This window comes from Centruroides vittatus, unplaced genomic scaffold (assembly GCF_030686945.1).
Source record: "Centruroides vittatus isolate TY-2023 unplaced genomic scaffold, ASM3068694v2 scaffold_450, whole genome shotgun sequence".
Taxonomy (NCBI): Eukaryota; Metazoa; Arthropoda; class Arachnida; order Scorpiones; family Buthidae; genus Centruroides; species Centruroides vittatus.
The window spans coordinates 1,409-15,951 of record NW_027122709.1 but is presented as its reverse complement, the minus strand read 5'-3'; the positions used below and the strand labels follow the sequence as shown (position 1 = coordinate 15,951).

Below are 14,543 nucleotides of genomic sequence, written 5' to 3'. Positions count from 1 at the left end.
AATTGAAAATTGGCTAGCTAATAAACGCTATTTTTTCCTTTATTTCGATACTCCTTGCACAAATTCCTGCATCGTAACGTAAGAAACAAAATATTTTAAATTATAACGAACGATTAAAATTTGTTATACTTTTACTGGCCGCCGCCATCTTGATATATAAAGTTCTGTAAAAATTAAAAGTCATATTTTATTTAATGTCGATATTTTTGTAAAAATTTAATTAGCAAAACATTACGTAACGTAAGCAAAAAAATATTTATATCGTAACGTTCGACCGCTTGGAATTTGTTCTATTTCCACTAGCCGTCGCCATCTTGAACATAAAAGTTCGCTAGCAATTAAAAGTTATTTTCTTGCTATTTAGATATTTTTTGTATAAATTTAACAGCGTAACGTAGAGAAAGATATAATGTTAATTGTAACGTTCGACATATTAGTATTTGTTATATTTTTAATGGCCGCCGCCACCTTGAAATAAAAAAAATTCGCTAGAAATTAAGTGGTTTTAATTAATCATGTTCAAATTACATTAAAACATGGTTCTCAGATCAGTACTAGACTATAGTGTGTCTGTCGTAAAGTTGTACTTTTTTGAAAGGTTTTATAACAACATTATGTAAATTATTAAACACAATTACAGAAACATTAGTATAACAGATTTAATAAAGAGAATAAATGTTTTAATATTGTTTATGGATTAAAGGCACAGAATAAAATTTGATATAAAATATAGTACAGTAGACCCCCCTATAACACGGTAGATACGTTCCGTGTTATATGAATTTGTGTTGTACGAGTCCCTTAAATCTATGAGCCAATCACAGCCCGACACGTGTGCAGTTTAAAGGCTACGGCTGTTTGAAAGGTTTTCTTCAATAAAATTAATCGTTTCTAAAATAATTTGACTCAACATTTCCAAATCACGTATAATGTTTTGGGAATAATTTATATAAATTATGCTATAAACAAAAAATTGTTGGATTACTTACGAGTGTGCACCATTCGACGACGCCGTTACCTAAATTTGTTTTCGTCGCGGAGCGACTCATCGAACGGCGGATGCGTTTCCTGATAAGTTATTCTTTCTGCGAAGAATTCGCTGAACTTTGCAGACATCATTAATAGAAATATAATTTTTATGGCCGTTGAATAATACTGTAAATGTTTTTTTTCCACAAGAACTGTATAAAAATTTATCAAGACTTTTCCGCCTAAACTCTCCGTATATACGCCTGGCGCTGGACAGCGGCAAGTAGTTCGGCTGCTCATCCATTATTGGCCCAGAGTCGACCAATCCTGTCTCGACACGAGTCGGCGATGACGTTTTACCGTGTTATATGAGTCTCTTTTAGCGTGTTATACGAACCCGAAAGCAATTTTTTTGCCGTGTTATAGGAAACCGTGTTATATGAACCCGTGTTATAGGGGAATTCTACTGTATTTAAAATTAAAACTTTCAGCTATTTAAAATAATATTTCATGATAATTGAGAGTAATGTAACATACTTTACATTGCATATTCAAATAAATAATTGTGTTGCTAAAGAATCTTTTTATTATAAAATAAAATTATAAATAAAGTTGAAATAGATATCTCTATTTTTTTGCTTACTGTTTAATATATTTTTATATATTTATTTATTTATTTTTATATAATAATAAATAAAATTATTACTGTACATGTGTATGAAAAAGTTTCCAAATAAAGTAAGTTATTATCTCTTGCAAGTACTTTATAGAGTTTACTTTATATAGCATGTAAAAAGCCCTCCCCCAGTTGTTCTGACATGGCAGAATAACCTTTTGAAAAATAAAAATCATTAAAACGGAAATAAATCAATAAATATGCATTGAATTAAAAATAATGAGGTATTTTTACTAAATCGGCTTGATCGTCCGCGAAACTCAACAATATCGGCAACAATACATTTTTCCATTGTTTCACTTTGTTTGTCGTAAGTGGGAGATTTTCGAATGTGAAAGAAACTTTTGCGATTTTTTGCCTTATTTCTTGAGAATAATTGCTTCGGATATAAATGTGAGTAATATTTTGGCAGATTACACGATATACTGTACAAATATTTTGATAAAAATAGAATTACCGATCTAGAAATTTATCATTGAGTAATCATAAGGTTCTTCAAGTTGAGTAAGAAAATAAAAATAAACTAGAATAAAACTAGAATAAAAATATCTATTTAAAGATAAATTTCAATATTTTAATTTCGAGCGAAATTATATAAATGAAGGACGAGACCAGATATGAAAAACTTAGAGGCAACAGGCCCGATTAACTATTTTTTTTTTTTTTTTGTTTTAACTCTTTCCACCCTGTGGGCACTAAGAGGGCCTCTTTTAGTAGGCCCATTATGGGTTCGGCCAGGCCCACAATGGGGCGACCGGGTGGTGAGGGACGGGGCTCCGACATATCCGAACGGACCACCCCCCGAAAAATTCCTGGGGATTGTTCGACCCGTTCGGATTCGATCCCGGGTTCCCCAGAGCGGTAAGGCTGCCACCTTTACCGCTCGGCCATCCGGCCGTCAGGCCCGATTAACTATACAGTAATACCTCGGTTTTTGTTGACTTCGGTTATCGTCGATTTTATTCGTGAAAAATTTGTCTAGGTTTTCGTCTGTGTGCCTAAGTGACCTCGCTGCTAATTTTGCGGAAACAAAGGGAAACCCACGCGTTTTCCTGCTCAGTGTGACGTTGTTTCTCGTCGTGTGAGCATCACCCTACGCGTATTCAAACAATGAGCGTATTCAAAATCTCAGATGACTTCCGGTTTCTGCCAGCGTGCTTCCAGCAAACAAGATGGCAACCGCTATGACGCTTGTAGTAGCTCTATTTTGCGTTGACAATTTTGAATTTATTTCTTGATGAATAAACCTGAATAAGTTAATATTCGGTTAGTACATTAATAGAATATTTTAATATACTAGTACAGTTACGTAAGACATCACACAAGGCCGGATGGCCGAGTGGTCAAGGTTAGCAGCCTGTCGCCCTGGGAGACCCGGGATCGAATCCGAACGGGTCGAAAAATCCCCAGGAATTTTTGGGGGGGTGGTCCGTCCGGATATGTTGGTCCCCGTCCCTCATCACCCGGCCGCCCCATTGTGGGCTTGTCCGAACCCATAATGGGCTTGCTATAAGAGGCCCTCTTAGTGCCCACTGGGCGGAAAGTTACAAAAAAAAAGACATCACACAATTTTTTTTAGTTCTTAGGATTGATTTAATTATTTAAAACTTCTACGGAAATTTAAAAATATCTTCATCTCTATTTTTCATTTCGAAATATTCATTTTTCATTGAGCTTGTAAAATGTTTTAAATGTTCCCGTTTACACGTTCTAAACACAGTACACTAATTCTTTAAAACACAACAAAAAAGATACTAGAAATTTATTTTCTCCACAAGCGAGCAACACTCTGGCACCCGACAATTAATTAATAAGCACAACACTTATTAAGCGCACAGTTTCTCCCTCTCTAGGCAGGAAAATCTCACCCTACATTCTTAAGCATACTATTACATGAACACACCTGACACGTGTGACAATTCTGTTTAGTTGTATATCGAACTTAACAGTGCTGTTCTTATTAAATAAGTTCAAAAATAAATTTAACGTAACGTGGAAGTCCACATCGTTCGCCATTTCTCTTGTTTTTCTCTCCCGAAATTCTTTCTTCCAATGGTTAATATGGAGTGTGCAGATCATATAGGTTATTTACTCCAAGAGAACGAGAATTACGGACAGATGCTTCCAATTAGCCGACCTGTAGATGGAATGGCCATACGCGCGTGCGAAAATAATGTCCTCCGAGAGTCTTTTAAGAGAAATTGGTCCCTATGCAGGCGTTACAGAGGTGGAGAAAACCCGGAAAACTACACGTGGCCAGCCCGTCCGAGCGAGGCGTAAACCCACGACCGAACTATCCAGTGTTAAAGGACGAAAATCACTTGGCCACTGGTTGGCTTTCCGAAATTTTTGGTAGTCAGCGTTTGTGTTGTCTAGAAAACTTCCGCAGTTGCGTCACTTTCGGCAGCATCTCAATGGATTGATGCTGAAATTTTGAATACGCCCAATTCCATTGCTTTCCTTACCCTTTAGCTGCATCATGGGAAATACCATGTGAAATGTTCATTTAGTCTTTTATATTCATTTCTTATTGTATTTAGTATTAAACACTATATTTGTTCTTTAAGAATATGTTTTGGTATGAATTTTGGAGTATCTAGAACGAATTAATTGAATTTACATTGATTCATATGAAAATAATTGCCTCGGATTATCGACAAAAACCGAGGAATCACTGTACATGAACTTCCGATGCAAACCGGAAGTCACGATATTTTCAATTCAAAAATTTTACCCAGTGAGGTGTTTTATAGATGACTGGCACGACTTTATTGTTAAAGGAAAAATATGATGTACAGTACAGGGGCAAGCCGCTACTAATTTGAAGTAGAGAGCATATATTTTAAATTAAATAAATTAAAAATTGTAGCCCGGAATTCTGATCAATGTCACAATAAATAATTGCTCATTTTAATTGAATTCTAAATAGCAAACAGTGGACAGGACACTTTAAATGGCACAAAAACTACGATAAAACATAAATACTCGTACGTTGATTAATTAATGTCTTCTAACAGATAAAGAGTATTGTTCCGCTTTTTACAACCTGCCCTCCACCCCATTCCTATTTTCAGCATCTTTATTCGACGCCGACGAAATACGAAGTTGAAAATTTTCAACTTTTGCCGTCGCGGAAAGCCGAACGGCAAAAATTAGACCAATAGGAAGGCCGTTTAGCAATGTCGTCATAAAGATCACGTGAGACGATAGCATTCGAACTATGGCGGTCGGCAAGCTAATAAACTTTATTTGTACACTAATACGCTAATATATTTCATTTATACGCTATATTACTATCCGATTTAAATATTAATGTCCCATAGACGTAACTTACTGCGTAAAGTATTGGGAATGCTGTAATCGAAATTCGGTGACGAAAGCTAACTTTCGACGATTTAGAATATTTTTCCTATCCAAATTATTCGTTTTTGAGGTTTTTTATTTGCGATAAGATCAAAGGCAAACTTAAAAAGTTTAATTGATATCACAAAGCAATCCCGGTAGAAGCCATTTCGACTACTGGCACGTGGCCTACCTGCTGTTGTAGCTTGTTTATATTTACGGCTGGCAGATGGCGTTTTTCAATTGTAGGGTAATTTCCGCATGTGAGTACACGCGACACGGAAAGACGACAGAACGGCAACCGTATTCGTCGTCCGTTTTCGCATGTGAGTACAAGGCTTTACGAGTTAGAGCATTCCGTTCTAAACATTATCGTATTTTTTTATGGAGAAATCATTCATTTATAAGTAAAGTGTCTATCTAAACATTTAATCTCTTTTCATTTTTAACTAATAGTAATTACGAATAAAGCATTTGTAATTACGACCAGAATATATCACAAAACAAGTTCCCGCTATAGGCGCTGTTTGCCGCAGCGGAATAATTTAAAATTAATGTTCGTTCAGGGTCTGGACGCTTGTGAGGAACCAGGCAGCATTTCAGTCGACTTTGTGCTGGCTTATAATGCGCACCCTAATCTTGAAGATCAGAATAAGTCCAAAAAAGATGGGCATTAGAATCGAGAAAATAGATACTAACACGTATTAGAAATTATTTTAAGTGATTTTATTACGTTTATCCGAATAAATGTTCTTTTTGCGAAGTTTTCTATTTAACAAATATTTTACCGAATCCGAGAAAAAAAATTGTTAAAAAGATACAATTAAAATACTCGAAATATTACATTTATGACGTAGAACTTATGACGTTACGCGTGACGCAATTGTTGTAACGTTCCACGATTCGAATTCGTTCGATTTCGTATCTCCGGCGCCATCTTGGAATAGAAAGTTTTCCGGAATTTGCGAGTTATTTTTCGCTCCATTTTGACATTTTTCGTACGAATTTTAATAACGAAAGTTTGCGTAACGCAGGTAACTTCGTATTTATCGATTAATAAGATATCAAAATTGAAGTCTCTCGATCCTAATCCGTCGTCATTCGGGGGTTAGAAACGTAAAAAATGCAGATATTTAGCCTTAAAATTCAAAAAGAATCCATTACGTCAATCGCATTCGAATTCGTTAGGCGCTTTTTAATCTCCATAGAAACGGCAACAATTGCCGTTTCTATTGTTGCAACACGATTTTGCGTCACTTTGCACGTTTTTCGCTTGCTGGACGGACGTGTGCGCTCTTTGCTCCTGTTTTCGGTGTGTTTTTTGCCTTTTTTCAGTGTTCTCTGTTACCCGAAGTGGTTTTAACAAGACTTTCGGACGCCAACATCACACCAGGTAAGATTTTAATTAGAATTTAGCTAGCTGTAAGATTTTATTTTCGTTTCGCTTAGTCCAACTTTCGGAGACGACATCGGCCGGCTCGGACTTTGCATATTTGCGTTTAAATCTGCCGTCGCTTGTGTTTTTCGTTTGAATTCTTCTTCTTCTTCTTTCTTTCTTTATTTCACTTCGTTAATGTGGAGATTCTGGCCGGATCGCCTTTTCTTTCGTTTCGATTACCATCTCTTTCGACTTTTAAACGAGCCGCCACATTGGAAAGCGACCGAAGCGCCGAAAACGACGGACGCAAAGGATAAATTAAGTTTATTTTCGTAATTAATTAATTTATATAATGTTTAATCGATTTACATTTTATAAACACGATCAAAGAATAAGGATTATTTGCAAATATCTTATTTATATAAATTGAATTAAAACTTATTTAATACTAACTTTAAATACGAATTCCATCGTAAATTATCGTAATTATAACTAAATTATACTGTCTAACATTGTCTGATGGACGTAGACCGCATTCTGAAGCATGGGATGTTCCTTGGACAGGTCAAAAATTTGGCCCTTTGACCTCCGACTTCTCCATTGAATTTATGTATTAGTTACAACGGCTTATTTTGCGAGAATTTAATTATCCGCAAACACACGTAATACTAATACACTTAACAGTTGTCTATACAGGCTGGACACAAAGAATTCTTTTCCTTAGGCTCTTTGTCTCTTTCCACAAGGTCGATCTTCCGCACTTACGTAACCCTCTGCCAATGCTTTGTGCCACTTAAACGTTCGTGTCCCGAATGGCGAGTTGGGCTGTGGGCACGTTTCGCTTCTTCGTACGTTTGTCTTGTGTTTCGGTCGACTCGTTGGCAATTTCTTTGCACGAAACCCTTTTAAATAGCATTTTAAACAAAACATTTGCAATTAGATAATATTCTGACGTAGATCTTATGACGTAACGCGTGACGCAATTGTTGTAACGTTCCACGATTCGAATTCGTTCGATTTCGTATCTCCGGCGCCATCTTGGAATAGAAAGTTTTCCGGAATTTGCGAGTTATTTTTCGCTCCATTTTGACATTTTTTGTACGAATTTTAATAACGAAAGTTTGCGTAACGCAGGTAACTTCATATTTATCGATTAATAAGATATCAAAATTGAATAACTTAAATTAGATACGCTTTAAACCTAGATTTGCTACCTGTGAGGATACGGGATACGTTTTTATTATTTTATTTATAATATTTCATAACGATGTTTTACCGAATAGGGGACTATTTTAGCATTTTAAACAAAACATTTGCAATTAGATAATATTCTGACGTAGATCTTATGACGTAACGCGTGACGCAATTGTTGTAACGTTCCAGGATTCGAATTCGTTCGATTTCGTATCTCCGGCGCCATCTTGGAATAGAAAGTTTTCCGGAATTTGCGAGTTATTTTTCGCTCCATTTTGACATTTTTTGTACGAATTTTAATAACGAAAGTTTGCGTAACGCAGGTAACTTCATATTTATCGATTAATAAGATATCAAAATTGAATAACTTAAATTAGATACGCTTTAAACCTAGATTTGCTACCTGTGAGGATACGGGATACGTTTTTATTATTTTATTTATAATATTTCATAACGATGTTTTACCGAATAGGGGACTATTTTAGCATTTTAAACAAAACATTTGCAATTAGATATTCTGACGTAGATCTTATGACGTAACGCGTGACGCAATTGTTGTAACGTTCCAGGATTCGAATTCGTTCGATTTCGTATCTCCGGCGCCATCTTGAAATAGAAAGTTTTTCGGCATTTGCGAGTTATTTTTCGCTCCATTTCGACATTTTTCGAACAAGTTGAATTACATAAACCCGAATTACACAGACAACGTAAATTTTTTGATTTATAAAGGATCAAAATTGAATAATTCTCGATAGAATATTAAATGTAAAAGTATTTTTAGATTTAAATTTTCATTAAAAGTATTTAAGGTTGCTTCCATTTATCATCGAATTAAACCATCAGATTAATAATAATATATTATTATTATATTCGCTTGGATATTGTCTTATATTCTTTTCAATGAGACAATAATTAATGTTCTGTATTAGAAAATTAGTTTAAAGAAATGATCTTTAATTAATTAATCAATCAATCAATCTTCTCGATCTTTTCTATTCTTAATAATTAAATTCTTAAATTATTCTAGGAAGAAGTATCATTCTCAAATGTAATCCGTTTTGCAAAGACACTTGCAATCATTTTGGAAACTTCTTGTGCTGAAAAAATTAATAAGCACAACAGAAAGGTAAGGCATTTTAATTTATGATACATTGATGCAGTAAAAAATGATATATAAAAGTTTAGAACTTTATTGCCCAGTCTAAGAGTTCATTATTGTATAATGATGCTTGAAAAGTAATGTTATTCATTCAGGCGTTCAAATTAACAAGAGTTACAATTTTAATTAGAAAAAATAGTTTATTAATAAAAGCAAAAGTTTACAATTCATGTATTATTTTTCAATGATACAGATATTTTTAAATTAAAAAATAAGTTTAAAATACCACAAACTCAGTCCATTGGAAACTTAAATTGGTAAGATTTCCTCCACTAAAATCTTCTCTCGGTAGCATATACAAATCAGATGAGAATAAGTTTTTTCTAGGTCTTACAAAAGTCTGAAAAAACATTTAGAATAAATTAGTCCTTCAAATTATATTTATTTGATATTAAGATAAATTATAAACATTAAGAAAAGCATTGGCAAAGAGTTATATCTTAATGTAAATTGTTGAAAAATTATTGATGAGAATTTAAAATTTCTATCTATTAATAACAGCACTAAAAAAAATTAATTTTTAGCTTATTATTTCAATTAGTCAAATAGAGTACATACTTAAACAGTTTTATATGTACAAATATCATATTGCCATTGATTAATTCCAAATCAAAACCACCTTCCTAAATTTATTATTACTTTTTGGAATCGGCAATAATATAATAATAATAATAATGTTTTGTTATTACTTATGTTTTCTTATACTGATCAGACATCCTTACTACACCTGATACATGTAAAGCTATACACCAACCAAAGCCGAATATAATAGGGCAAGAAATTGCTATAATACTAATAATTTAATAGACAATTTGGCATTAGAGGTAGACGTTAGGTGCCATCTCTTATAAATTTAATAATTACAATTAATTAAATAATTTAAATAATAATTTAGAATTACTGGAAGAAAAGAATCGGCCCGAAGCGGGACTCGAACCCGCAACTTCTGCTATCCGTGCAGACACGTTACCAGTTACGCTACCCGGACCTTCGGCCAGATCTCCTCTTCCATCATATATAAGCTATAAATTGTCTATTAAATTATTAGTATTATAGCCATTTCTCGCCCGATTGTATTCGGCTTTGGTTGGTGTATAGCTTATACTGATTAATTATGTACCTTTTCATTCCTTGTATAATATTAATTTTAATGTATTTTATTGTGAATTCTAATATTATTTATATGATATGCTGTTGTTATATGTTATGATTATATGTGATATATTATTTATAATTTTTTGTGTGATTGTATAGTAAATATATTTGAATATTAATCTTGTATTATTGTGATGAAAAACAATTTCTTCCCCATTTTAAGAACTAATTAATTTTATATACACAAATAAAGCTTTAACCTATCAAGATTTCACTTGACTAAATATTTTTATTTGTGAGATGATGTTTGTACAAAGGTATATCAATTTAGTTTGCTGTTGATTATGCAATTTACAATTGTAAAAATCCAAATGAATTTATTGACTACAAATATATATGGACCACAAATCTAATTTAATGCATTTGTGTACCCATTCTAATTATAACGTAGTTTGAAAGAAAAATTGAAGTTAATCAACAAAATTACTAATTTATTAGTTTGTACATTTACCAATATAATTAATGAAACAAAACTAATTTTTTAAATATTTCCTTATTGAGTATTATTTTCAATTGAGGCAATTTAACACGATTGCTCATTCTTAAAGTATACAACTTAACAACATGCAATACTCAAATCTGCAGCTTTACACAAATCAAATCACACCACTGCACTTAATTTACTTGCATTAACATCCAGAATGTCAATTATATAAACAGAAGTTCTATCTAAGCTATAATTAACTCTTACTTTTGCTTAATACAATGTTAAATTTTAGAAAATGTAACAATTTTAAATAAACCATTTCTTTTAAAGAAATTGTTTTATTTCTCTTCGCAAATGGTTTAATTTTTATTAATATGGATATAAATTGATGAAAATGAAGCTTAAGTAGAATTTTAACTTTTGTTCTTTTACTTTCATATTAAAAATAGCTAGTTTTTTCAACTCTTCTATGTAACTGGAATACATTGATGATTCTGACTTTTTACTTTTTACATGTTTAATAGCTTTAACCGATTGTGAGAAGTTATAGCCGGGAGTTATGTGACATCGTGTAGGCTTCTGACGTACCACTAGAGCAGCTACGTATTATCTATGTATGAAAATTACTTTGTGGACAATCGACTCAATGGTAAGTGGCTGGAAGTGATTACATTTATTTTAAATCATCACTACATTTATTCATATTTTAGAATCTACAATTTTAAATAATGCTTTTTTTAATTGTTCAGGTTATCTGCTCTACAGATAAAAATTTTTTTAATATTTCTACTCTACGACACCTGTAACCGATGATGGGAATATCCTTTAAAAAATGTTGATATTGAACTTTGTCACTACAATCCTTTAACAAACATTTCCATTATGGAAAAAGCACACAACATTTTCTTCTACAAATGGTCAGTGAACTAATATTTTTGCATTCCTAGGACCATTTTAATTTTAAATTTTGTAAAAACTGGCATTCAGAGTTTGATTTAGTCTTCATTTTTATTTTCGACTATTACCTATTTTAATTAAACACAATAAAATTAGATTTAAATTTTCTATATCATATTTAATGTAATAGAGATCACTGTAAAAACAGACTATTAATTATGAATTATTGTAAAATTTATATTTTAGATAAATAAAGAAGCATTCTGTTTAAATTTTCATACTATATTTCACTATATCTGTAAGGAATTAATACTTGTCATTTATAATATTTGTAATTTAATGTGATTAAATAGTTTGTTGTCATAGCAATCACAAATTTCATTTTATTGCATTTTTTGGAATCCTTCCTTTTTTTGTTATTGTTCAATATGGTATAAAAAAGATTTTTGGATTTGTTGTATTTGTTTAAAATAAAATAATATAGTTTTAAAGAAAATTAAAAAGTGTATTTGAGAGCTTATTTGCTTATTTTTTACTGTTAAATATACAAATAATATATTGGCTTGAGAATTGTCAATATAAATTTCAGAGTACCAAAGGTTTTTCACTATACTGAACATTCCCAGTATATCTCAAAACACTGGGATGGGCTAGATGAAAATAATTATGAAATTTCATAGACGACTGCACAAAAGGGGGCATGTCTAGAAGATGCCTTAAGTCAAGGCTGGTGTGGTTGGTGGACTGGGTTCTTTGTTAACCATATTAAAATAGTCTGGAAGTACCAAGAACAACAAAGGTGAAAACCTATAAAAGAGTGGATGACAACAGTGACTGAACCTCTCAGACTACAGGACAGGAATGTCGCCACCACAGACGATGACTACTAGGGATAGTTGGGTCCGACAGGAACAAAATGCATAGCACACAGTTTGAGGATGTGCAGAAAGTTACTTTCATCTGGTTTCAAGAGGTTCAAGCATGCCACTGTCCGATGAACGGTTCCTTCTCTTTACATGATTTTGTGAAAAGTATGGAATTATTTCAAAAGCTATATGCAGAGAAAAAATTGATGTTTTATTGCACATAGCATGTGCATAGCCTACAGGCAAGATACAATATTCAAATACAGCACAGATGACATTTTCAATCCTGATGAAACAGGCTTGAAAACATTATTTCATGAAACAGGCACTTCCCTTTTAACTTAAGAATGATGTGGCTATGAAGAATGATCACTTATATCCACTGTACATGATATAGGTTTGGAGAAGATTATGCCCTTAATCATTGCAAAAACAACAAGAACATTTGTATGAACAATGCATGCTCTGTTCTATATAACTACACACTGCAAACTGCCAAGCCTGGATGATGCAAAGCTTTTTAATAAATACTTGAATAAACTAGATTAAAAGATGAAACTTAAGAAGTAAAGAATTCAGCTGTCAGATGAGAACTACTTGATTTTGGTCCCATCTGGGAAAAATGCAAGTTGAGAGCTTTGCATAGCTGACCTTGGAATAATCCACACTGTACAGGCTAAATACCAAAGAAGACTCGAGGATCATTTTTTGCAACATCGATAACTATGTCTAGAGAAAGATCAACGTAAAGCAAGCTGTTGACAAAGCTGCTGCAGCACGGGCACATGTCGAACCATCAAGAAGGCAGAAAATAGCATGATTTCACATAATCTGTCACACACTGACTTGGATGAGGAAGGAAATGAAGCAGAATCAGGAATTGAGATGGTAGGTAAGAAGTTGTAAAGAGGAATAACAAGTGAATTTGCTCATCAATTATGTTATACAGACCAAAACAAGAAATGTATTAATGTAAAGTCTCTACTACAAATTGATTATCTATCACACATCTGTAAGGCAAGACAAAATCAGGAATGGAAATAATGTCAAGAAAGAGCAGGCAAGTCATCCATTGTAAGTCCATTGTTTTGGTAAGTTGGTCAACACTGAAAATATGTAAGGAATCTATCATATCATCAACAGATGAGAAGTGCAACAAGTTCAAATGATAAGAAATTTACAGATTCTATACAAACAGACAATGCAAAATTTGGCAAGGGAAATGCTGAAAGATATTATTATTAATCAACAAATAAGTGCTTGTAGTAGACAAGCCTTTCTTGTGAAAAAAGGAGAGTTTCAATAAGCAGATAATGATTCTGGATTTGATTAAGTTGAAAAGAGTTTAATATATATTCAAAAAAAGCTAAATTTATAACTGGAAATAAGGCCAAGAGAAGTTTCTTGGATTTGAAAAATTATCATAAAACTACCTACATTTCAGTTTGGAGTATACTGAAAATCACCTTATCCTTTTCCGTCTTGCTTTAGTCTTCCAATATAGAACTTTTTTATTAGTTGTCATTCTCCCTATCATAAGAATGTTTCTTTACCACTGGGTAACCCCTGAAAGTGCAGTTCAATACAGTATGTGAAAAATCTTTATTTGTAACAAGATATTAATAACTTTCTGTAAGGTTCTAAGAAAAGTTTTGCATTCCATATTTCCAGATACATTAACTCTGATCCAGTATTCAAAATATTCTCCAAATCATTTTTTAAATAATGCAAATTTCTAAGTTATTCTGTCTAATCAGATATTTGTCTATCAAACACACAGTAACTTCTAATCAGCATTGAGAATCACACTTTCAAATATGGTCCAGTGGATATATTTAGAACTGTTAAAATCTTTATCGGTATCTTTATTGTATAACAAACTGTTAGTTTATATTGGTGCTATGACACGTGGTAAGAGCTAAATTATTAGAACACAATAAAACACAATATGCAGGCTAAGGTAATCTTCAAGTTGATCATTTTAATCCAAAATAATAATACACAAATATTCTGCGCACTTAGATATTTTTTACTGAGTATAAACAATACACCTACTCGTCGCAAGCATATTTTAGAACTAGCTCATATGTTATGCTATTCCTCCTTTTTTCAATATGATTACAAAACATACAAATATCTAATTGTCAGATTAGCAAATAATTGACATTTACAAAGTAATAACTGCCAAGTGTTTTTGATTGTTATGAAACTTGTGTGGAAAATGTTTTACTGTTTCTCTTCTGCAGCCATACTTTCTTCCACACACAAAAGAAACCCCCTTAATTTAAATACAGTGGACTATCATTAACATTAACTATTTGTTAATATCAGATTTTTGATGTCTCAGCAGAAACCTATACTTGATTGCAGGACAGAGATGAGGAATCTTTTTTTTTAACTAAAAGGATTCATCCTACTTCAGAAAGACCTAGTGAACCTGCACAATGTATTGTAGGTTGCATAATTATATATATTTAGTA

General features: G+C 32.6%; 2 long non-coding RNA genes across 2 annotated transcripts; one reads left to right on the top strand and one right to left on the bottom strand.

Moving 5' to 3' along the window:
* The first annotated feature begins 7,996 nt into the window (after nucleotides 1–7,996).
* LOC136989243 (uncharacterized) lies at nucleotides 7,997–10,934 on the top strand. Its single transcript, XR_010882882.1, has 3 exons — nucleotides 7,997–8,266; nucleotides 8,587–8,685; nucleotides 10,825–10,934. It is a non-coding gene; the product is annotated as an uncharacterized lncRNA (long non-coding RNA).
* On the bottom strand, nucleotides 8,839–13,607 carry LOC136989244 (uncharacterized). Its single transcript, XR_010882883.1, has 2 exons — nucleotides 13,501–13,607; nucleotides 8,839–9,058 (listed from the first exon to the last, which is right to left on the bottom strand). It is a non-coding gene; the product is annotated as an uncharacterized lncRNA (long non-coding RNA).
* Nucleotides 13,608–14,543: the final 936 nt, after the last annotated feature.